The sequence below is a fragment of the Bombina bombina genome, chromosome 1 (genome assembly GCF_027579735.1).
Source record: "Bombina bombina isolate aBomBom1 chromosome 1, aBomBom1.pri, whole genome shotgun sequence".
Lineage (NCBI taxonomy): Eukaryota > Metazoa > Chordata > Amphibia > Anura > Bombinatoridae > Bombina > Bombina bombina.
Window position 1 is genome coordinate 1,194,482,414 of NC_069499.1, and position 26,952 is coordinate 1,194,509,365.

General features: G+C 38.8%; 1 protein-coding gene across 1 annotated transcript in view; it reads right to left on the reverse strand.

Moving 5' to 3' along the window:
* The window catches only part of G6PC3 (glucose-6-phosphatase catalytic subunit 3), a 65,216-nt gene extending 44,019 nt beyond the window's left edge, over positions 1 to 21,197 (reverse strand). Inside the window, exon 1 of the mRNA XM_053694416.1 lies at positions 21,026 to 21,197. The gene's annotated coding sequence lies outside the window, so the exon portion shown is untranslated. The remainder of the gene's footprint in view (positions 1 to 21,025) is intronic.
* Between the last annotated feature and the right edge of the window lie 5,755 nt (positions 21,198 to 26,952).

A 26,952-nucleotide genomic window follows, 5' to 3' on the forward strand; every position in this document is an offset into this window, starting at 1 on the left:
TAGGAATAATAAAGTTAGGGGGTTTTAGTGTTAGGTTTAGGGGTTAATATAGTTTAATTTAGGTTGTTGCGATGTTGGGGGCTGGTGGTTTAGAGGTTTATTTAGTGGTTGTGATGTGGGAGGCCAGAGGTTTAGGGGTTAATAACTTAATGGTGGCGATGTCGAGGAGCAGTGGAATAGGGGTTAATAGATTTATTATAGTGTGGGCGATGTTGGGGTGCAGGGGAATAGGGGTTAATAACTTTAGTATAGTGGCGGCAATATTGGGAGTGGCAGATTAGGAGTTAATAGATTTAACTAGGTGGCGGCGATATCGGGAGCGGCAGATTAGGGGTTAATAACTTTATTTAGGTGTCGGCGATGCTGGGGGCAGCAGATTAGGGGTGTTTAGACGTGGGGTTTATGTTAGGGTGTTAGGTTTAAACTTAACTTTTTTTCCCATAGACATCAATGGGGCTGCGTTACAGAGCTTTTCATTCCGCAATTGCAGGTGTTAGGTTTTTTTGTAACACTCTCTCCCCACTGATGTCTATGGGGAAAGCGTGCAGGAGTATGTCAATTCTATTGGCTATTCAAATCAGCCAATAGAATTTCAGTAGATCTCATCCTATTGGCTGATTTGAACAGCCTATAGGATTTTAGCAGCCCTAATTCATATTGACTGATTCAAATTTTTCAGCCAATAGGAATGCAATGGTACCCCCAGCATAAAAGGGGTAACTTGCATTTCAATCCTCAGTGTGTGGCGGACGATTGCATGAAGAGGACCTCCACGTCGGATCGATGGACCTCCGTCTGGCCCTCTGCCTTGGACTATATACTCTTTCCAAAGGATACTGTAACTGGGCTTTTCCCATCCAATGGTTCCTGATCAGCTACATCAGTGTTTCTCAACAACAGTTCTCAAGTACCCTTAACAGGTCAGATTTTTATGATGTCTGAACTAGAGCACAGGTGAAATAATCAGCTGATCAGTAACCATGGTTACTAACCTGCTCTCACCTATTAGCTGATTATTTAACCTGTGATCTAGTTCACATATCATAAAATCTGGCCTGTTAGGGGTACTTGAGTACTGGAGTTGAGAAACACTGAGCTATATCATAAATTCCCAGTAGATACCATGGATCATAGATTCTCTCAGAATTAATATTATGTAGCTTCAAACCAAACACGGTTTCTAGAACTGATTACTTCCTTAAACTAGATCCTAAGCAAGCCACTTAATATATGTTCCCTTTTCAATGTGATACATTTTGATGACATCCTGATATTTTCTGAGAGTTTGAAGGTACCTTGAAGACATACGAGACAAGTCCTAAACTATTTAAGCCAGAGCTTTCCAAACTTTTCATGTTGGTGACACACTTTTTAGACCTACATCATTTTGCGACACAGTAATTCAGTTGTACTAGTAAACAGGAGGTTAAACTAACTTGTTTTAAGAGATACGGACACATACATAAATTATATAATAACGAAATGTATTTACAAGTAACAGTATGTAAGTATGTGCCATAATTAAAAAAAGTTTAATACTACCAATAGCTACTTACTATTTTAATGGGATGTATGAGGTTTATGGGATGAATACAGTTTCTGAATATTTAGTGGAATATTAGATAAAGACACTCGCATTTCATCATCAAGCATTTTTAAGCTTCCACTTCCTATCCATATATTAAGACCAGGAGCAGCAATGCTTTACTGGGAGCTAGCTGCAAAAAAAACAACACTTTGACTTCTGACTTCAGCTTAGCGTTTAAGCTGCTGCCCTCAGAGCTCTGTGAGTCCGACTGACTACTGCCCGCGCTGCAAACACACTGCTATCCCATTCACTTATTACATGTGCAGTCACAAGCCGATTGAGGATATTACACATGCAGTCAGGAGTCAATGTGCTGCCAAAGCCGCCAATGTGAATAGTTTCAGTTCCGGCTGAGCTACGCCAATAGGTTAAGATGATCTGTGACCCACATCAATCACATGTCAACCACGTGATCTGTAGCAGGCAGGCGGAAAGTCGGAAACCCCCAAAAAATGTAATATAATACTTTTAAATTCAAAAAAATTTGTGCTGAAGCAGGGACACACCTACACACTACCGCTGACACACTAACGTGTCACGACACACAGTTTGGAAAGCACTGATTTAAGCGATCATTAATGATATGCAAATCTTGAAAATGTGGTTCTGAATCTGTTGAGTTTCTCAGTTTTTAAGTTTCGCCTCCACTATTCAGATAGATCCGAAGAAAAAAATCCCTTTTTAGATTGGCCTGGCCTGTTCTGATTTACCAACTTCTACAGATTTGTAAATGATAATGTACATTATTATTATGACCAGAAAAACTCTGATCCAATGGAATCTGCACAACCAGTCTGTTTTTGGGAAGCTCTGTAATAAATTCACCTCAGCGCCAATATTTTTACATATAAATCCTTTCTTGAATTATGTTTTGAAGTAGATAACAGAAAAAGGGTTGTTGATTTATTGATCCCACAGAGAATGTTTCTTTAGTAGACTGTGATACCTTTTAATGGACCAACAAAATCAAGGTGTTTTTATTCCATAAGCTTTCAAGACCTTACAGGTCTCTTCTTTATATGTAGATCTACATCTGAAGGAGAGACCTGCGAGGTCTTGAAAGCTTATGGAATAAAAAAACCTTGATTTTGTTGGTCCATTAAAAGGTATCACACTCTACTAAAGGAACATTTTTAAGTAGATGAAAGCTATAGGAGCTGTTGTGATGCACTGTTTTTTGCCTAAAGGGACACTGTAATACAAAAAACCTTAGTTTAAATCGATTAAACGTTTATAAATAAAACACTTTTAAATGCACTTTAATTTCTAAATAAATAACCGTTTCGCTGCAATGTCTTTTAAATTTTGTATTCATTTCCAAACCCACTTTGTGGGTAATGTTGCTGCTTGACCAATCTGGGCTGACAACCCAGGTTGGAATATGGCAGCACTTAGCCGCGATGCACATGCGCAAGCACTAGTAACGTCATTAAAGACGTCACTTGCTGGAAGTCACTGATGAATGTAGGAGACCCACTCAATAATTTCGGCATCAGGGAGATAATATGCACATGCGTGAATTGAACAATCCAAATGCGCATGCAAAGGGTGACGATATCGTCAAATGATTATAATCTTGAACTCGCCATCTGATTGGACATTGCTTTTGATCATGTACTGCCCATATTTGAGGTTTGTTTAGTGACGTCATTGCCGAAAACTAAAATAAAATTTTATAACGATTAAAAGCATTGTTGGAGTTAAAAAGTAGGTTAGATAAGTATGATAGATAAAATTTGTGTTCCGTTTGTGTGCAAAAAAAAAAAAGGTTTGTAATCCTTTAAGTATCTGCTACATCCAATTCCTCCTTCAAAAGCTCTCACCTACTGAAGTAAATCATGACATGATTTATAGCTAAAATGCAAGTAAATCAGCCATTTTCCTATAATCTTGATACCTTAATAACCATGATCTTTCTATGGGGGTTGCTTTTTTATAGTGCAGTCTTGCCACTAGTAGCAAGAATGTGCTATTTTACGAAGTCAGCAGGAGGGAGGGAGGGTCTAATAGCGCAGTCTTGCTGCTTGCAGCAAGACCGGCGCTATTATAAGAAGACAACCCCCTAACTACCAGCAACGTACAGGGTATGTTTTGGGGTTAAAGCTTTAACTACCGTCTCTCTCCATTTCATGGTTCTTTGCTCAAACTTTACGTCTAATCCTTTTTCAGCTAGTTTTTCATCTTCTCTTCTGTCCTGAAGGATGATGTACACGATTTGAAGGTTGAGTTTATCATTGATTCCTGTATCTGCTTTGTTGATGTGGTATAGACCTGAATAAAGAATTTAATTTGGCTTGTCCTCATAAACCTTATGCACCTGGAGACTGCAAGAGGGAATTATTTCACTATAATGCAGCGAGTGCCATACTTTCTAACATCTGCCTCCTTTCCTGGGTCCAGAGCTTCTCAGCAGAAATACATACCTAAAAATCGTATGCTCCTCTCTTGAAACCTTACAATTCGCCCACACTGCTAAAACTTTCAATATTCCTTTGGAATGCCTATCATATTTAAGGACATTGCAAGTATTGCTCTCATACATGAGTTTCTCTCAGGCATTCACTAGTGGTTGCCTTTGTTCCTTACAGCTCTGCCCTGGCCGGTCATCTTATTTAGTTACCGGTGTACTCTGTCCATCTGGCTATTAACTGCATAATGTATCCAGCTGACTGTTATACGTTCATTGCACTGTTAAAGGGACAATCTACTTTAAATATTGTATTGGTTAAAAAGATAGATAACCCCTGTATTAACCATTCCCCAATTTTGCACAGCCAACACGGTTATATTAATATACTTTTTACCTCTGTGATTACCTTGTATCTAAGCCTCTTCTGACAGCCCCCTTATCACATGGCTATTTATTATCTATTGACTTGCCAAATAGCCAATTAGTGCTGTGTCGTGCACAACTCTGGGAGTGAGCACAATGTTATCTATATGGTACACATAAATTAGCAGTCTCTTGTCGTGAAAAGCAAATAAAAAAAGCATGTGATAAGAGACTGTCTGTAGTGGCTTAGATTTAAATGTTATAAAGTATATTAATAAAACAATGTTGGTTGTGCAAAGCTGTGGAATTGATAGTTAGGCATTATCTATCTTTTTAAGCAATAACAATTTTGGTGTAGACTGTCCCTTGAAGTATTTCTTGCTTATTCAGTCCTGATGCCTATTTGTTGTGCTTTTATTAGCATCTTGGTCTCTTATATTGCTTTCAACAGGTTCACGACAGTAACTCTAAGCACATGATAGGTTATTTTTTTTGTTTAAAGTGCAATTGGAATTTCTCTAGATCTGGCATTATATTGTGTTCCTACAGTAACTAAATATCTCTTAAAACTCCAAATGGCATTAGGTTGAATGTTCATAGATTTGGAAGGACACTGACTCTGTGAGGCCTAGTTATCAAGCCGTCAACCTCAAATACGCTGGAATTCCGCAGTGTATTTGTGGCGAGGCTGATTCGCCCTAGTTATCAAAGGCTAGAGACCGGCAAAAGTAGAATTTTGTGACGTAAACTTCGATCCGCCAGACTCAGTCCGACACAGATCGATTCTTACGTCACTCCAGATGTTCCGCACACAAGTGCGGCACAATCTGACTACTTTTGCTAGTTATCAAAAAACTAGCAGGTACGCTCGGCACTTTTCCGGCCCAGCGTACCTGGTTTTCAAACCGCCACCCTGGAGGTGGCGGATCCCATAGGAATCAATGGGAGTCTGACCATAGCGAAAGTACAAGTTCGCTGCTGCCAGACATCCCATTGATTCCTATGGGAACTGTCTGCACCTAACACCCTAACATGAACCCCGAGTCTAAACACCACTAATCTGTCCCCCCCTACACCGCCGCAACTAAATAAATGTATTACCCCCTAAACCGCCGCTTCCGGAGCCCACCGCAAGCTACTCTATACATATTAACCTCTAAACCGCCGCTCCCGGAGCCCACCGCAACTATAATAAATGTATTAACCCCTAAACTGCTGCTCCCGGAGCCCACCGCAAGCTACTCTATACATATTAACCCCTAAACCGCCGCTCCCGGAGCCCACCGCAACCTATATTAAATTTATTAACCCCTAATCTGCCCCCCCTACACCGTCGCCACCTATAATACATTTATTAACCCCTATCCTGCCCCCCACTACACCGCCGCCACTGTAATAAAATTATTAACCCCTAAACCTAAGTCTAACACTAACCCTAACACCCCCCTAACTTAAATATTAATTAAATAAATCTAAATAATATTTCTCTTATTAACTAAGTTAATCCTATTTAAAACTAAATACTTACTTTTAAAATAAACCCTAATATAGCTACAATATAAATAATAATTATATTGTAGCTATTTTAGGATTTATTTTTATTTTACAGGCATCTTTCAATTTATTTTAACTAGGTACAATAGCTATTAAATAGTTATTAACTATTTAATAGCTTACCTAGCTAAAATAAAGAGAAATTTACCTGTAAAATAAAAACTTACCTAAGTTACAATTACACCTAACACTACACTATACTTTAATAAATTATTCCTATTTAAAACTAAATACTTACCTGTAAAATAAACCCTAAGATAGCTACAATGTAATTAATAATTACATTGTAGCTATTTTAGGGTTTATATTTATTTTACAGGTAACTTTGTATTTATTTTAGCTAGTTAGAATAGTTATTAAATAGTTATTAACTATTTAATAACTACCTAGCTAAAAGAAATAAAAAAGTAAAATAAATCCTAACCTAAGTTACAATTAAACCTAACACTACACTATCATTAAATAAATAAATTAAATAAATTACCTACAAATAACTACAATTAAATACAATTACATAAACTAACTAAAGTACAAAAAATAAAAAAGCTAAGTTACAAAAAAAAAAAAAAAAAGGTTACAAACATTTTAAAAATATTACAACAATTTTAAGCTACTTACACCTAATCTAAGCCCCCTAATAAAATAACAACCCTACCCTATTCTACATTAAAAAAGTTCAAAGCTCTTTTACCTTACCAGCCCTTAAAAGGGCCATTTGTGGGGCATGCCCCAAAGAATTCAGTTCTTTTGCCTGTAAAAGAAAAATACAACCCCCCTCCAACATTAAAACCCACCACCCACATACCCCTAATCTAACCCAAACCTCCCTTAAAATAACCTAACACTAATCCCCTGAAGATCATCCTACCTTTAGTCGTCTTCACTCAGCCGAGCCACCGATGGAACTGAAGAGGAGACCCGGACCGGCAGAAGTGATCCTCCAAGCGGCGTTGAAGAAATCTTCCATCCGATGAAGTGATCCTCCAAGCGGCGCTGAAAAAGTCTTCAATCTGATTGGAATCAGCCAATCAGATTGAGCTCGCATTCTATTGGCTGATCGAAACAGCCAATAGAATGCGAGCTCAATCTGATTGGCTGTTTGGATCAGCCAATCGGATTGAACTTGAATCTGATTGGCTGATTCAATCAGCCAATCAGATTTTTCCTACCTTAATTCCGATTGGCTGATAGAATCCTATCAGCCAATCGGAATTGAAGGGACGCCATCTTGGATGACGTCCCTTAAAGGAGCCTTCATTCGTTGGTAGTCCGTCGGTAAAGAAGGATGTTCCGCGTCGGCGGGATGAAGAAGACCCGGCTTGGAAGATGACATCGCCCGGATAGAAGACTTCTTCAGCGCCTCTTGGAAGATGACATCGCCCGGATGGAAGACTTTTTCAGCGCCGCTTGGAGGATCACTTCATCGGATGGAAGATTTCTTCAGCGCCGCTTGGAGGATCACTTCTGCCGGTCCGGGTCTCCTCTTCAGTTCCATCGGTGGCTCGGCTGAGTGAAGACGACTAAAGGTAGGATGATCTTCAGGGGATTAGTGTTAGGTTTATTTAAGGGGGGGTTTGGGTTAGATTAGGGGTATGTGGGTGGTGGGTTTTAATGTTGGGGGGGGTTGTATTTTTCTTTTACAGGCAAAAGAGCTGAATTCTTTGGGGCATGCACCACAAATGGCCCTTTTAAGGGCTGGTAAGGTAAAAGAGCTTTGAAATTTTTTAATGTAGAATAGAGTAGGGCATTTTTTTATTTTGGGGGGGTTTGTTATTTTATTAGGGGGCTTAGATTAGGTGTAAGTAGCTTAAAATTGTTGTAATATTTTTTAAATGTTTGTAACCTATTTTTTTTATTTTTTGTAACTTAGCTTTTTTTTATTTTTTGTACTTTAGTTAGTTTATGTAATTGTATTTAATTGTAGTTATTTGTAGGTAATTTATTTAATTTATTTAATGATAGTGTAGTGTTAGGTTTAATTGTGACTTAGGTTAGATTTATTTTACAGGTAATTTTGTATTTCTTTTAGCCAGGTAGTTATTAAATAGTTAATAACTATTTAATAACTATTCTAACTAGCTAAAATAAATACAAAGTTACCTGTAAAATAAAAGTAATCCTAAGATAGCTACAATATAATTATTATTTATATTGTAGCTATATTAGGGTTTATTTTACAGGTAAGTATTTAGTTTTAAATAGGAATAATTTAAGTATAGTGTAGTGTTAGGTGTAATTGTAACTTAGGTTAGTTTTTATTTTACAGGTAAATTTCTCTTTATTTTAGCTAGGTAGCTATTAAATAGTTAATAACTATTTAATAGCTATTGTACCTAGTTAAAATAAATTGAAATTTGCCTGTAAAATAAAAATAAATCCTAAGATAGCTACAATATAATTATTATTTATATTGTATCTATCTTAGGGTTTATTTTACAGGTAAGTATTTAGTTTTAAATAGGATTAATTTAGTTCATAATAGAAATATTATTTAGATTTATTTAATTAATATTTAAGTTAGGGGGGTGTTAGGGTTAGTGTTAGACTTAGGTTTAGGGGTTAATAAATTTATTACAGTGGCGGCGGTGTAGTGGGGGGCAGGATAGGGGTTAATAAATTTATTATAGGTGGCGACGGTGTAGGGGGGGCAGGATAGGGGTTAATAGGTATAATGTAGGTGTCAGCGGTGTTCGGGAGTGGCGGTTTAGGGGTTAATACATTTATCAGAGTTGCGGCAGGGTCTAGGAGCGGCGGTTTAGGCGTTAATACATTTATCAGAGTTGCGGCAGGGTCTAGGAGCGGCGGTTTAGGGGTTAATACATTTATCAGAGTTGCGGCAGGGTCTAGGAGCGGCGGTTTAGGGGTTAATAACTTTATTTAGTTGCGGGGGGCTCCGGGGGCGCCGGCATAGGGGGTAGAACAGTGTAGTTAGTGTGAGTGCTTAGTGACAGGCTAGCAATAAAGCTGGGAAAAAGCCGAAGAGCAGCGAGATCGGATGAGTGATAACTATCACAGTCCGCTGCTCATCGCCCGCGGCTTTTTGACAGCTTTATTTGATAACTTAGGCGAAATTTTTCAGGTCCGCGGCGGCAATGTGAGGCGACCTTAGGTGGGCGTATTGGGCCGGCGAAGGAAGGAAAGTTGACACGTTGATAACTACCCCCCTGTGGCTGTAAACTGCTCAACTTACTTTAAACATTCATCTCTTTAACCCCTTGCACAAATATGATATATATATATATATATATATATATAAATAAATAAATATATAATATATATATATATATATATATATATATATATATATATATATATATACACACAGTTGTATGCAAAATTTAGGCATCCCTGACAGTTTCCATGATTTTCATTTATAAATAATTGGGTGTTTGGAATGGATCAGCAATTTCATTTTGATCTATCAAATAACTGAAGGACACAGTAATATTTCAGTAGTGATATGAGGTTTATTGGATTAACAGAAAATGTGCAGTATGCATCAAAACGAAATTAGACAGGTGCATAAATTTGGGCACCATTGTCATTTTGTTGATTTGAATACCTGTAACTACCTAGCACTGATTAATTGGAACACACAATTGGTTTGGTGAGCCCATTAAGCCTTGAACTTCATAGACAGGTACATACAATCATGAGAAAAGGTATTTAAGGTGGCCAATTGCAAGTTGTTGTTTTCTTTGACTCTCCTCTGAAGAGTGGCAACATGGGGGCCTCAAAACAACTCTCAAATGACCTGAAAACAAAGATTGTTAACCCCTTAGTGACCGAGGACGTGCAGGGTACGTCTGAAAAAAAAGGCAGTTAACGCCTGACGACGTACCCTGCACGTCCTCGGCTAAAGTGAGTGCTGGAAGCGATCAAGATCGCTTCCAGGCACTATTACAGTACTGCAGGGATGCCTCAATGTCTAGGCATCCCTGCAGTGCTGTTACGGAGTGCCGGGACCGGATTGATCACTCCCCCTTGAGTGATCACTTCCGGTTTTGCTCCACGTGGAGCCCGGCAGTGCAGCAGAGCATCGGAAGCGATCGGACACGCTTCCGATGCTCTGCTAGTGTGCTAAGTGTCTCGGTGGGTCGAGGCACTTAGTGTATAAATAAAATAAAAAATGGGGGAAAAAAATAAAATATAAAATAAAAAAGCCCCCACATATAGCCCCCCCCTCCCCCATGAGGCTTCCAAAATGGCGATGCCCAGTGCATCATGGGGCCTCTGGGGGTGTCCCTAGCCTGTCTCACCATAGGGGCAAGCTAGGGTCACCCAATCTGAGCCTTCTTACAAAAAAAAAAAAATAATAATAAAATCTCCTATTTGTCTGATCAGGTCAATATTTGTAAATATTGACTCTGATCAGTGTGGATCTCCCTCCCTCTCCTCACTTGCTATTTTGTTGGAGAGAGAGAGAGACCTGTATTTTAGCAGAGAGAGATTTATTTCTTTTATTTGTTAAAAAATTTAAAATCCAAAGGCTCTTTTCAGAGCGATTAACCCCTAGCTTGCCAGTGATCACTATAAATCACTGGCAGTAGCACAGCTGCACTTTTTTTTGCTGTTTGTGCATTTTTTTAGGGGTTAATTTTTGTTGTTGTATTTTTTTTTAAAAACCCAAAGGCTCCTTTCAGAGCCATTTAGCTAATTTAATTTAAAGACTATTTAACCCCTAGCTTGCCAGTGATCGCTATACATCACTGGCATTAGCATAGCTGTACTTTTTTGCTGTCTGTGCATTTTTTAGGGGTTAATTTTTGTTGTTGTAATTTTTTAAAAACCCAAACGCTCCTTTCAGAGCCATTTAGCTAATTTAATTTAATTTAAATAGTATTTAACCCCTAGCTTGCCAGTGATCTCTATAAATTACTGGCATTAGCATAGCTGTACTTTTTTGCTGTCTGTGCATTTTTTTAGGGGTTAATTTTTGTTGTTGTAATTTTTTAAAAACCCAAAGGCTCCTTTCAGAGCCATTTAGCTAATTTAATTTAATTTAAAGAGTATTTAACCCCTAGCTTGCCAGTGATCGCTATAAATCACTGGCATTAGCATAGCTGTACTTTTTTTGCTGTCTGTGCATTTTTTTAGGGGTTAATTTTTGTTGTTGTAATTTTTTAAAAACCCAAAGGCTCCTTTCAGAGCCATTTAGCTAATTTAATTTAATTTAAAGAGTATTTAACCCCTAGCTTGCCAGTGATCGCTATAAATCACTGGCATTAGCATAGCTGTACTTTTTTTTAAAAAAACCCAAAGGCCATTTAGTTAATTTAATTTAAAGAGTATTTAACCCCTAGCTTGCCAGTGATCGCTATAAATCACTGGCATTAGCATAGCTGTACTTTTTTGCTGTCTGTGCATTTTTTTAGGGGTTAATTTTTGTTGTTGTAATTTTTTAAAAACCCAAAGGCTCCTTTCAGAGCCATTTAGCTAATTTAATTTAATTTAAAGAGTATTTAACCCCTAGCTTGCCAGTGATCGCTATAAATCACTGGCATTAGCATAGCTGTACTTTTTTTAAAAAAAACCAAAGGCCATTTAGTTAATTAATTAATTTTGGTTTTCTGTGACAGATACAATAATGTCAAAGAAAACATATAGTGCTGAGGAGGCATATGCCATCCTTGCGTCAGAGTCAGATGCCTCTATGTCTGACTCAGACCCCAATTTTGACCCTGCCATATGCTCAGATACATCATTAGATGCAGTCTCAACTGATAGTGATGTATCTGTGGCTGCTAGCCCCCCTGCCAGCCCCCCTGCTAGCCCCCCTGCCAGCCCCCCTGCTAGAAGGAGGCGTGTTGCTGCCATTGCCGCTGAAGAGTGGGTAACTCCTCATCTCCAGAGGCCAGATATCCCACCCTTCACAGCAAATACTGGCATAAATATAGATGTGGCAGGTTTTAGCCCCCAACAGTTTCTGGAGGTGTTTCTGGGTGATGATGTATTGGGGAACATTGTCGCCCAAACTAATTTATATGCCCATCAGTACCGTGCTGCAAAGCCTGAAACATATTTGGCAAAGCAGCAATGGGCCCCCATCAATGTGCCAGAATTTAAAAACCCCTGTCAAACCTATGCATGGGGGACATAGGTGTTCTCAAGGTGCCTTGCAGAAAACAACCTGTAGTATTTTTTTTGCACTAACTTACAACAGTCTCTCCTAAATCATAGTCAAAAAGCAATGTGTGTGTAAAAATGAAAATTGAAAAATTGCCACCATACACTTTCTCCAATTTTTTGGGCTAAAAAGCCATCAAAGCACACCATATACAATACCTTGGGGTGTCAACATTTCAAAAATATGCACATTCATGGCAATAAATAAAAGTGGGGTTTACAATAGGCCCCAAACTAAAGATAGGCCTATCAGAAGAAATACTCTCACTTAATAACTAAAATCACAAGTCATAAAATTGTAACATAACCTTCCCAAAATCCTGGCAAACCTATGCATGGGGGGCATAGGTGTACTCAGGGTGCCTAGCAGAAAACAACCTGAAGTATTTTTTTGCACTAACTTACAACAGTCTCTCCTAAATCATAGTCAAAAAGCAATGTGTGTGTAAAAATGAAAATTGAAAAAATGCCACCATACACTTTCTCCAATTTTTTTAGCTAAAACAGTTACTTCAAATGCATCAAAGCACACCATATACAATACCTTGGGGTGTCAACATTTCAAAAATATGCACATTCATGGAAACAAATAAATTGGGGTATGTTAAAATACCCCCAAAAAGACAATAGGCAAAGAAAATATGTTAAATGTGAAAAAAAAATCACAAACGCATGTTGGACATTTGGCATTACACCCCCCGAACAAGCCAAGAAACTTATGCATAGGTGGTATCACTGTACTCAGGAGATGTTGGTGAACACATATTGGGGTCTTCTTTGGCAGTAACACATAACAGGAGCTGAGAATTCATGTCTAAAGTACAATGTGTGTGAAAAATAACACACAAAAAATGACTGCCTAATAGTTTGACAAAGAATTAGTGCATGGAAAGTGTTAAAATACCAGCATTTGAAATACCCTAGGGTGTCTACTTTTCAAAAATATATGGTTTGATGGGGGTAAATTACATTGGCCGGCTTCAGAAATGTCCTACATAGGACATGGGTGCATGGGATGTGAAAATTCCAAGTTGAAAAACTGGAATGCGCCCCCTAAAAATAAGGCCTTTTAGCCCCCAGAGAACCCAACACACCTATACATGGGTGGTATCACTGTACTCAGGAGATGTTGTTGAATACATATTGAGGGTTTTTTTGGCAGTAACACATAACAGGGACTGAGAATATATGCCTAAAGTACAACGTGTGTGAAAAATAACACAAAAAAAATGACTACCCAAAAGTTTGACAAAGACTAGTGGTTGAAATAGTGCATGGAAAGTGTTAAAATACCAGCATTTGAAATACCCTAGGGTGTCTACTTTTCAAAAATATATGGTTTGATGGGGGTAATTTACATTGCCCGGCTTCAGAAATGTCCCAAATAGGACATGGGTGCATGATGACAGATATGAAAATTCCAAGTTGAAAAACTGGAATGCGCCCCCTAAAAATAAGGCCTTTTAGCCCCCAGAGAACCCAACACACCTATACATGGGTGGTATCACTGTACTCAGGAGATGTTGTTGAATACATATTGAGTTTTTTTTTGGCAGTAACACATAACAGGGACTGAGAATATATGCCTAAAGTACAATGTGTGTGAAAAATAATGCAAAAAAATGACTACCTAAAAGTTTGACAAAGACTAGTGGTTGAATTAGTGCATGGAAAGTGTTAAAATACCAGCATTTGAAATACCCTAGGGTGTCTACTTTTCAAAAATATATGGTTTGATGGGGGTAATTTACATTGCCCGGCTTCATAAATGTCCCAAATAGGACATGGGTGCATGATGACAGATGTGAAAATTCCAAGTTGAAAAACTGGAATGCGCCCCCTAAAATTAAGGCCTTTTAGCCCCCAGAGAACCCGACACACCTATACATGGGTGGTATCACTGTACTCAGGAGATGTTGTTGAATACATATTGAGGTTTTTTTTTGGCAGTAACACATAACAGGGACTGAGAATATATGCCTAAAGTACAATGTGTGTGAAAAATAATGCAAAAAAATGACTACCTAAAAGTTTGACAAAGACTAGTGGTTGAATTAGTGCATGGAAAGTGTTAAAATACCAGCATTTGAAATACCCTAGGGTGTCTACTTTTCAAAAATATATGGTTTGATGGGGGTAATTTACATTGGCCGGCTTCAGAAATGTCCCAAATAGGACATGGGTGCATGATGACAGATGTGAAAATTCCAAGTTGAAAAACTGGAATGCGCCCCCTAAAATTAAGGCCTTTTAGCCCCCAGAGAACCCGACACACCTATACATGGGTGGTATCACTGTAGTCAGGAGATGTTGTTGAATACATATTGAGGTTTTTTTTGGCAGTAACACATAACAGGGACTGAGAATATATGCCTAAAGTACAATGTGTGTGAAAAATAATGCAAAAAAATGACTACCTAAAAGTTTGACAAAGACTAGTGGTTGAATTAGTGCATGGAAAGTGTTAAAATACCAGCATTTGAAATACCCTAGGGTGTCTACTTTTCAAAAATATATGGTTTGATGGGGGTAATTTACATTGGCCAGCTTCAGAAATGTCCCAAATAGGACATGGGTGCATGACGACAGATGTGAAAATTCCAAATTAAAAAACTGGAATGCGCCCCCTAAAAATAAGGCCTTTTAGCCCCCAGAGAACCCAACAGACCTATACATGGGTGGTATCACTGTACTCAGGAGATGCTGCTGAAGACATATTGGGGTGTTATTTGGCAGTAACCCTTAACGTTCTCAGTAAATGTATTCTTGAATTGCTATTTTGTCAAAAAATCACCACTTTTTTTTTTTTTTTTCAAACTTTGGCATAGATTGGTGGTAAAATAGTTGCATGGAAAGAGTCAAAATACCCCATGTTTTAAAAAAATATATATATGTGAAGGGTTAATCAGGGATTCCTGACAGATATCAGTGTTCCAATGTAACTATCGCTATTTTTTTAAAAAATTTTTTGGAAATAGCAAAGTGCTACTTGTACTTATTGCCCTATAACTTGCAAAAAAAGCAAAGAACATGTAAACATTGAGTATTTCTAAACTCAGGACAAAATTTAGAAACTATTTAGCATGGGAGTTTTTTGGTAGTTGTTGAAGTGTAGGAGATTTTGAGGGTCAAAGTTAGAAAAAGTGTGTTTTTTTCAATTTTTTCCTCATATTTTATAAAAAAATTTATAGTAAATTATAAGATATGATGAAAATAATGGTATCTTTAGAAAGTCCATTTAATGGCGAGAAAAACTGTATATAATATGTGTGGGTACAGTAAATGAGTAAGAGGAAAATTACAGCTAAACACAAACACAGCAGAAATGTAAAAATAGCCTTGGTCCCAAACGGACAGAAAATGGAAAAGTGCTGCGGTCATTAAGGGGTTAAACATTATGGTTTAGGTGAAGGCTACAAAAAGCTATTGCTGAGATTTAAGCTGTCAGTGTCCACTGTGAGGAACATAGTGAGGAAATGGAAGACCACAGGCACAGATCTTGTTAAGACCAGAAGTAAAATATCGGAGAGGCAAAGGATAGTGAGAATGGTCCAAAACAGCCCACAGACCAACTCCAAAGACCTACAACATCATCTTGCTGCAGATGGTGTCACTGTGCATCGTTCAACAATTCAGCATATGGGAGAGTAATGCGGAAGAAGCCTTTTCTGCACACACGCCACAAACAGAGTCGCTTGAGGTATGCAAATGCACATTTGGACAAGCCAGCTTCATTTTGGAAGAAGGTACTGTGGACTGATGAAACAAAGATTGAGTTATTTGGTCATAACAAGGGGCGTTATACATGGTGGCAAAAGAACACAGCATTCCAAGACAAACACTTGCTAGCCACAGTAAAATTTGCTGGATGTTCCATCATGCTGTGGGGCTGTGTGGCCAGTGCCGGTACTGGGAATCTTGTTAAAGTTGAGGGTCGCATGGATTCCACTCAATATCAGCAGATACTTGAGAATAATGTTGAGGAATCAGTCACAAAGTTGAAGTTATGACGGAACTGGATATTTCAACAAGACAAGACCCAAAACACTGCTCAAAATCTACTCTGGCATTTATGCAGAGGAACAAGTACAATGTTCTGGAATGGCCATCCCAGTCCCCAGACCTGATTATCACTGAAAATCTGTGGGGTGATTTGAAGCGGGATGTCCATGCTCGGCAACCATTAAACCTAACTGAAATGGAGATGTTTTGCAAGGAGGATTGGTCAAAAATACCTTCATCCAGAATCCAGACACTCATTACAGGCTATAGGAAGCGTCTAGAGGCTGTTATCTCTGCAAAAAGGAGGCTCTACTAAATATTGATGCAATATTTCTGTTGGGGTGCCCAAATTTATGCACCTGTCTAATTTTGTTTTGATGCATATTGCACATTTTCTGTTACTCCAATAAACCTCATTTCACTACTGAAATATTACTGTGTCCTTCAGTTATTTGATAGATCAAAATGAAATTGCTGATCCAAACACCCAACTATTTATAAATGAAAATCATGGAAATTGTCAGGGGTGCCTAAACTGTTGCATACGACTGTATAAATATATATATATATATATATATATATATATATACACACACATATATATATATATACACACATATATATATACACACATATAGCACACAGAGAAAGTCCAGCACTCACTGCACTAACAAGCTCTCAACTAAGATAAAAAGCAGCAATGGAAGAGTTAGTTACCGCATCTGGCCAAATGGGAAAAGCCCAGGTACCTCGTCAAGGTCTCTTCCAAAAACCTGGGTCCCTAAACAGCCACACAATGCAGGCTCACAATCAAACAACTGTGAAAAAAATGGAGGGTTTTTCACAGTTGTTTGATTGTGAGCCTGCATTGTGTGGCTGTTTAGGGACCCAGGTTTTTGGAAGAGACCTTGACGAGGTACCTGGGCTTTTCCCATTTAGCCAGATGCGATAACTAACTCTTCCATTGTTGCTTTTTAACTTAGTTGAGAGCTTGTGAGTGAGTGCTGGACTTTCTCTGTGTGCTATATTAATGTATTATTTTTTTGTAATTTTCCCTGTTTGGGCCTTGCACCCAGGCCTGTCTGGGGTTACCTGCCTGTGACTCTGGTAACAGTGCAGCTTCCTGAGAGTGCTGTTTTGCACCCAGGGCTGTACATGTTACAGGGTCATAAGATGTTTACCCGGTTTGGCCTGAGAGTGCTGACCCCACCCGTGTTTTGTATATACACACACATATATATATTTAAATATATATATATAAATACACAAACACAAGTCATGCAGTACATAGCCCATTGTACAGCATGCTGTATAAATATATCCAACCTTAAGGCAGCCTATTGAGTCTTGGTTGTCAAGTGACAGCTGCTCAAGGCATCTTCCTTCATATGGTAACAGAGCACAATCAGTGCTCCTTTACCATATGAAGGCAGATTGAAAGATCGTTACAGACAGTGACACGTCTGTGTCACTGTCTATAATAATCATCTGTTTGTGCCAGTAGGAGGTTCATGATGTATGGAGGCGGGTTTTTGGCACAGTGGTGGAGGGAGTGGGTGGGAGGGGCGGCACCCTACCTACAAAAAAAAAGTTTGGAAGGGAGCGGAAGCTACATTACAGAAAAATGGGGAATCAGGGTGGGGCGGCCTTACATAATTATTGTGAGGAGGAGGGGTGACCCCTACACTACAGTAAAACAAAGAAAAATAATACATTTAAGAAAAAAAGTATAAACTGGGTACCTAAGATAGTGGACTCCATTAGGAAGGGGAGGGTTAGAGAGCTGTTTGGGAGGGATCATGGAGGTGGGAGGGTAAGGGTGGATCCTACACTGCAGAAAAAAAGAAGAAGAAGAGAAGAGAGAGAGATTTGATAGGTAAATAAAAAAAACAAGGCTCTAATTTCTGTTAAAATGGAGTGATAGAAAAAATGCTCAAAATTATTTTGTATTTTGGGCAAGTTTTTCTCTGAAATTCCCGATAGTGAAGGGGTTAATTTTGCTAAACTCTTAACAGTATACAACTTTAACAAAATCTAATGTGGCAAATAGGAAACAAAGACAAGCATATTGAATACATACAATAATGCTGTTTAATCTGTGAAATTAGAACAAAGTGAAATGAAGCTCTCCAACATGCCAAAGTTTCAATACTTTATTTAAGAGAGTGCAGAGTCAAACAGCCACGACGTTTCGGGGAGCCATGCCCCTTAATCATGTGGTCACCACATGATTAAGGGGCATGGCTCCCCGAAACGTTGTGGCTGTTTGACTCTGCACTCTCTCAAATAAAGTATTGAAACTTTGGCATGTTGGAGAGCTTCATTTCACTTTGTTCTACTATTGTTGGGGAGTTTTGTAGTGACTCCTTGAAGCTCTGACCTGTGAGTATCGCTGCTGGATGAATTGCACAATTTAATCTGTGAAATTAACCAGCTATATGCTACCAAATGCTGGTGTTACCCCTTGCATGAGCCACTGTAACATAAACTAATAATAACACCTTATTTATTGATATATTGTATTTCTCCTTGAGTACTCAAACCAATAAAGCACATAACCTAAGTCTTAGCCAGTTAGGAACAGATAGTAAATAATAGATTTAATAATTACAATGAATGTCTGCAGATTTATGCTTAGATATGAAAAGCAAAAGGGAAATTTGCTCCCTCAGACACCCATAACAATTACTCAGTTTTATGATAAATTATCAACCTCAAATGGATAAAGGTCTGAGTTAGCTCTGCACAAAGGTTCCGACTCTCTAAGGCTCTCTGGTCTGGCAAGATTAAGAAGTTTCAACAGTCCTCAAATAATTTTAGAAAGGCATTTTTTTAGCCTAAATATATTTAAGATACCTTGCAACCTTACCTAAATCTGTCCAGTGGCACATGGACATATTTAGGTAAGGTTACAGGGTATCTTCAGTTTGCTGTGCACCCTCCAGAAGGTTTGAGTTGTGATCAATCCAAAGCACACATTTTCAGTTTTGCTTATTCCTAGGGTCACAGAAACTATGACTAGACTGCAAAAACTAGTGCCAGGGGCCGCATGTAACCCTCTGTCCGCCAGATGGCCATTCCTTATCTAAAGCTCTCAGTTCTGGCGAGATTATTGAAGACATCTCACCAGTACTGCAAGTTCCCTCAAAAAAAAATTAGAAAGGCAAATTTTAGCTTGGGAGCTGTTTATCTAGCTATGAATGGTTCTGTATTCGAAGAAGAGTCACATACTTTTTAATATAATGTTCAAAAATAGCCCTCAAATATTAGTTATGCTTGCTCTCTATGACAGATCTTTTGGGTTCAGCCACAAATTATCTGTAATATGATGAGTGTTCGGCACAGTAGGCATACCCATTTAGGAGACTAGACACTAGCAACAAATCCTATGCATTATCCGATTTGATGTGCAGCCATCCGGTGACCTCACTGAGACAGGGGCCAATCAGATAATGCATTAACGCCGGAAGGCAGATACGCCCCAGAGAGTTCTGTTCTAATCAGAGCTTCAGGCGCGGGAACCTAACCATGGGTCCCACCCCCCACATGTGCTTTTAAAGGTTCTCGGACAGACCGGACTGTTATCTGAAGGACATTTGTCTGTCAGATTATTATTCGTCGCACACGCATTCTGTCCGAAAACCTTTAAAAGCAAGTCGTGGGGGGTGGGACCCATAGTTAGATTACAGAGGTGGATGCGGAGCACAAAGCTCTGATTAGAACAGAACTCTCTGGAGCGTATCTGCCCTTGGGCGTTAATGCATGATCTGATTGGTCCGTGTCTGTGTGAGGTCACCGGATGCACGACCAATCGGATAATGCATAGGGTTTGTTGCTAGGGTCTCGTTTTAGGAGTGCCGAGCAGGGTGCAGGATACTTTAGACCTCTGCATGCATACACATGTAAAAGATAAATAATAACAGATTTTCATAGCATATGAAAAACATAGGCCCAGCAAGTCTGCCCAATAAAAATAGATTTGCTTCCAAATAATTTACTAGCCTGCCATTTTAAAGGGACAGTAAAGGTTCAGAATAATGTTATATAATTCTGCACACAGTGCAGAATTATATAACATTATTTAAGCGGTAACTTCGAAAATTAAAAATATTTCCTAATTTTGCAGTGTAACGTTGTACTCCGCTCCAGGATCTACTGAGCGGGTCTTGGATATCCAAAGCGCTTTGCAGGCTAGTCACAGCACGCCCAGTCGAGCTATTGGAATAAAGGCTGTGACACACTGCAAGCGGAGCGGTGCGCAGCGTGTATATGCGGCTGTGCGCGCTCAGTGTGTTCTGCCTTTTCATCTCTGAGCACTCTGCTGCGTCAGGTCGCGTAGCTGAGCGCTCCGAGATGAAATAATTGAACTTTAGAAGCGATGCGATGCGGTGCGAAGCAGCTGCATCGCCTCGCGCTGCATCGCTTGCAGTGTGTCACAGCCTTAAATGTAGCTCGCTCACGCTACTAGACCAGAGCGGGAGCGAGCTACATTTATTCCAATAGCGGGACCGGGTGTGCTGAGACTAGCCAGCAAGCCTGCAAAGTGCTGTGAAAATCCAAGACCCACTCAGTAGATCCTGGAGCGGAGACCAACGTTACACTGCAAAACTGGGAAATACTTTTAATTTTTGAAGTTACCGCTTAAATAATGTAATATAATTCTGCAATGTGTGCAGAATTATTTAACATTATTCTGAATCTTTATTGCCCCTTTAAGTATGACTAGAATCTTACAAATATTGTTTAAACTATTTCTGATGCGACAACTTTTCATTAGCAGAACTCTACATAAACACTGTGCAGATACGGTTTCTTTAGAAATTACTGTTCTATGAAATTGATGTCTCCGCCAAACATAGAACTCATGTACCATAAAACTCAAAACCCCCATTGCGGTTGACACTTGACAGGATGAGGCACGTGACTATTACTTCCCTCCTTTCACCTGGTCACGTGCTCGAAACCCAGCACCGCCTTCTCACCTTGCGTTGTCTTCGCTTCTGTTCGGTTTTGTTCCAGACACCGGCGTTTGAATGTGCCGGCTTGTAAAACGTCAGTATCAACGCCCCGAGAGGCTTACAGGATCACACGTCTTTTATTGACACGTCATCGACCTCTCACACCAAACTGACAAAATTAACCACGCCTACCCAAGCTTACGTCATCCAAGAAATCACATTTATTTCTGAAGTTCTGAACACTCGCGAGAAAAGAGCTGGGTCTTTGTTTGCTAATAGTGCTGCATATGCATAATGCATATGTTTATTTTAGGCTGCCGTGGATTTTAATGCTATTTTCTCTAGTAGACTATTCGTGTCGTGTTTATATCTGCTCGATATAGGTCAATATTACACAATAGAACGCGGTATGCGATATCATTTTTGCTCCTAATTATAATAAGTTTATGGCAATGAAGAATATATGATTAATGCGTTCCTAATCCTATCACACATTTGCCTTATTACGTCATTACAAAGCTTAGCGTTGAAGGGAAGGCTGACAATATAGGAAACGGACGACATGACAAGGAAGTTGGTTTCTTATTCAAGCTGTTTCTTATTCATGGAAGTTGGTTTCTTATTCAATTTTTTTTTGTCAGACACCTTTAAATTGACTTTAAAATAAAAATATAGGTTTTATTTAAATAATAATATGATTCTTAAAATGTGTAGTTACATACACAGGTTAAGCTGACCATATTTTTAAAATGAAATACAGCAATTAAAAATATCTTCCAAATAATTAAGCAAATAGTGATAGAGGCTTGACAGTCAGGCAATGAGGACTTGCAGTGTTTATCTCACTGGCTGCATACTGCAGACATCCCAACCTGCAAAAACCCATTTCAGGGAGGTGGCTTCTCCCGCTACTGTGCCGCCACCACCCCTCCCCCCCCCCCCCAGTTATATATTGGACACCTTGAAACCCTAAATAAGATAGAGATTTATCATTTAAGTAGCTTCCCACTAAAGTCACATTTAAAAAAGTAGCTTTATTGCACAACCACATACAACAAACCGATTTTCCAGTGATCGTACGCTTGTTGAATGCTTAAATATTTTAGAATACAAAGTTTAATTACGTGCAGTAAATAAGGTAGTATTTGTGTTTTATTTATATTAAAATCAGTGGGTGCTTTTTGGATACTGATGCTTTGAGGGTCCTATAACGTCCCAACAACTAAAGTCATCCTTAAAGAAATACTATTCTGGATTTGGGCCAAATTGGATCATGGTACTTGGAGTTTCAGGGAGATTGCATTCCATTTGCTGGCATCAGGGAGCCGCTATTACAATCAGGGAGACTCCCTGAACTTCAGGGAGAGTTGGGATGTCTGTTACTGTGACAGACAGCTCAGGAAGCAGCAGGGTTCACCAGCTAGTAGCAGATGTAAAAGGACCCAGGGAGAAATTATAAAACATAACCTGGCTCCAGGTTCTTCTAGTGTCTCTTGCTGTCTGTGTGCCCTATCCCTCACCTAAACTCTGCTCAATTAGAGCCTTATTGCAGGAAAAAATCCCTGAGCTGAGTGTGGCAAGAGCACAGAGGGAGAGCACACAAATGTCAAGGATCAAAATGCCAGCTCCTCTCACCTCCTCTCCCTGGACATGCATGCTGATGGTACAGGATTACAGACTGAATACATGTTTAGCGTGCTGCAAGAAGAGGTGGGCGGGGCTAAGGTGCAACTAAAAAACCTATGGTAGGATAGTGTTACTTACAGAGCTTCCACCTATGCTACACAGTTTGTTAATGCTTGTGCTTGCTGAACAAAATACAGTCACACAGTGCATGTGCTGCCGATTGCACTGAATATAGCAACTTCTGCACCGCTAGTAGTAGCTCCGCCCCTGGCCAGCTGAACGTGCTGAAGATGTGAAAATGTTTTGTAACAGGAGCGGTACAGACTATCTGTCTTCCGGGGACATTTCCGAGGATATAATTTGTCCGGGGACAGTCACCTCAATTCGGGGACTGTCCCCGGAAATCAGGGACATCTGGTCACCCTAACATAAGTGGAATCCAGACATCCCAACTCTCCCTGAAGTTCAGGGAGTCTCCCTGATTGTAATAGCGGCTCCCTGATGCCAGCAAATTGAATGGAGTTTTGGGCACATAAATTGATGCCAACACTGGCATTGGTGCTGTAATTACCATTTTTTAATAACAGATATTTTCAAAGGGTTAATACCCATGGGCCACTGATTTCACTATGAATATATACAGGGTAGACCCCCCTCCATGACATGCAATTGTTTTTAGCCTGGCCCAATGGTGTTTTGGGCACAGAAATTGATGCCAACACTGGCATTGGTGCTGTAATTACCATTTTTTAATAAGTAACAGATAGTTTCAAAGGGTTAATAACCATTGGGCCACTGATTTAACTATGAATATATACAGGGTAGATCACCCTCCATGACATGCAATTGTTTTTAGCCTGGCCAATAATGTTTTGGGCACAGAAATTGATGCCAACCCTGGCATAGGCTCTAATTCTCATTTTTGAATAAGTAACAGATATTTCCAAAGGGTTAATAACCATTGGACCACTGATTTCACTATAAATATACACAGGGTAGACACCTCTCCATGACATGCAATTATGTTTAGCCTGGCCCAATTGTGTTTTGGGCACATAAATGAATGCCAATCCTGGCATAGATGCTGTAATTTAGAAAATAAACAAAGTGATGGCACTACTGATATATAATAGGTCGGGACAGGCTTGTAATAGTGTGCAATAGGCCTTATAAACAGTACTAATAACCCATAGGTGCTGTGTATTTAATAAACAATTTACTAATACAACCAAAGACAGTTGCAAAAAAGAATACACATAGTACTCTAGTCCCCAATTAGTTATTATGAATATGGAGTGGTATACATAAAAAAACTATTCACAATAACTAATTAGGGACTAGAGTGCTATATGTGTATTCTTTTTTTGCAACTGTCCTTGGTTGTATTAGTAAAATAGATGCTGTAATTCCCATTTTTTAATAAGTAATTGATATTTTTAAAGGGTTAATAACCATTGGGCCACCGATTTCACTATGAATATACACATGGTAGATCCCTCTCCATGAGATGATTATTTTATTTTGCCTGGTCCAATAGAGTTTTGGGCACAGAAATGTATGCCAACACTGGCATACGTGCTGTAATTACCATTGTTAAATAAGTAACTCATATTTTCAAAGGGTTAATGACCATTGGGCCACTGATTTTACTGTTAATATATGTAGGGTAGATCCCTTTCCAAAACATGCATCTGTTTTTAGCCTGGCCCAATGGAGTTTTGGGAACATAAAACACTGGCATAGGTGCTGTAATTACCATTTTTTAATTAGTAATTGATATTTTCAAAGGGTTGATAACCATTGGGCCACTGATTTCACTATGAATATACACAGGGTAGATACCTCTCCATGACATGCAGTTGTTTTTAGCCTGGCCCAATGGTGTTTTACTCTAGAGCTCTGAGCTGTATAGTAGCCTTCCTAGAGTTTCATAGCTAACTCAATGGTAGTCATTTGGGGGAAGTGTTTATTATTTCTCATTGTGATTATCCATATCATAGGAGGACAACTGATGCCTTGTCTGTTTTAGCTGTTGATTCCGTTGATCAACATTTTTTATTTTAATAACCTTCATCCTAGAGGGACATAAAAGCCCTCATCTGAAATGATAGACACTCCTTTTTCCAGTTAGGGGTCCTTTTAAGAGATGTGGCTGCTCAGATATGGGGACCGATTAACCAAACGGTCAATCGGCCTCAATGTAGCTGTTTCCGCACAAACCGCACAGGACCGCTGCTCCTTAACTGGTACGTCGCCTCTGAGCGGTGTACAGCAATCAACCGATCTCATACGATCGGGTTGATTGACAACGTATCATGTCCACCAGACTTTGTTAAATCGACCCCATGGACTCTGTATGAGATTTTTCACACAATAGAAGCAATTTTAAAGTAACTATGCACCTAGGCTCTTCACATTGTGTGTGTGACATCTCTCTTGGCATCAATTTCTGTGCCCAAAACACCATTGGGCCAGGCTAAAAATAAATGCATGTCATGGAGAAGGATCTACCCTGAATATCTTCATAGTCAAATCAGTGACCCAATGGTTATTAACCCTTTGAAAATATCAGTTACATATTCAAAACTTTGAATTATAGCACCTATGCCAGGGTTGGCATCAATTATTGTGCCCAAAACACAATTGGGCCAGGCGAAAAACCATTGCATGTCATGGAGGAGGATCTACCCTGTATATATTCATAGTGAAATCAGTGGCCCAATGGTTATTAACTCTTTGAAAATATCAGTTAAGCATTCAAAAATGAGAATTTCAGCACCTATGCCAGGGTTGGCATCAATTTCTGTGCCCAAAACACCATTGGGCCAGGCTAAAAATAATTGCATGTCATCGAGGGGGATCTACCCTGTATATATTCATAGTGAAATCAGTGGCTCAATGGTCATTAACCCTTTGAAAATATTAGCTACTTATTAAAAAATGAGAAGTACAGCACCTATGCCAGGGTTGGCATCAATTTCTGTGCCCAAAACACCATTGGGCCAGGCTAAAAACAAATTCATGTCATGGAGTGGGATCTACCCTGTATATATTAATAGTGAAATCAGTGGCCCACTGGTTATTAACCCTTTGAAAATATCAGTTACCTAGTAAAAAAATGAGAATTAGAGCACCTATGCCTGGGTTGGCATCAATTAGGCTTCTACATGACAACACGACGTATACTAGTCTTAAAAACAATCCAATAGAAACTCAAAAGAAGAAACTTAATTTGCTATTAGATAAGGCAAAAATATCAGGAGTGATTACAGATTCAGAATACAATTTTCTTAAGGTTAATTTTCCAAAAAACCCAACATTTTATTTTTTGCCAAAAATTCATAAACATCTCACCAAACCCCCTGGACGCCCCATTATATCTGGTATAGAATCAATATCCTCCAACCTTTCCCAATATGTTGATCATTACCTTCAAAATTATGTTACACAGTTTCACATTTAAAAGATTCCACTCATTTTTTAAATATATTAAATGAAATTAAATGGCAAAATAATTATATAATGGTCACCTGTGACGTTAATTCGTTATATACGAACATTAATCACAATTTAGGGCTAAAAGCAATTGCACACTATCTGAATAACGATCCCAATCTATTACATGAACAAAACAAATTCATTTTAGATAGCATTGAGTTTATTTTAAAAAACAACAGTTTCATGTTTAATGACAAATTTTACCTCCAGACCAGGGGTACCGCTATGGGCACAAGGTTCGCTCCCAGCTATGCGAATCTATTTATGGGATTCTTTGAAGAAACTTTTCTATCCAATGATTTGTGGGGAGCGAACCTTGTGCTCTATAAAAGATTTATTGACAATATCTTCCTGGTCTGGAGGGGTGACTATGAAATTCTAGAACTATTCCTTGAAGACATGAATACTAATGATGTAGGCCTCACTTTCACTTATGAACACAGCACTAGATCAATACATTTCCTAGATATTGAGGTAGAGATAGTAGAGAATTTAATTAAAACCAAAACCTACTTCAAAACTATAGACTCAAATAATTTTATACATTATCAAAGCTGCCACCTGAATAAGTGGAAGGATAACATCCCAAAAAGTCAGATGTTAAGAGTTAGAAAAAACTGCTCAGACATAGAATCTTATGATTCACAATGTAACATTTTACTAAATAGATTTGCAGACAAAGGTTACAATCAGAAAAAAATCCAAGACACCATAACTTCTGTAAGAAAAACTGATAGATCCACCTTACTACAAAAACAACCAAACAAAAGAAAAAATTTATATACAAATAATTCAATGCCTTCTAATGTCAATAATTTTATTCCCTT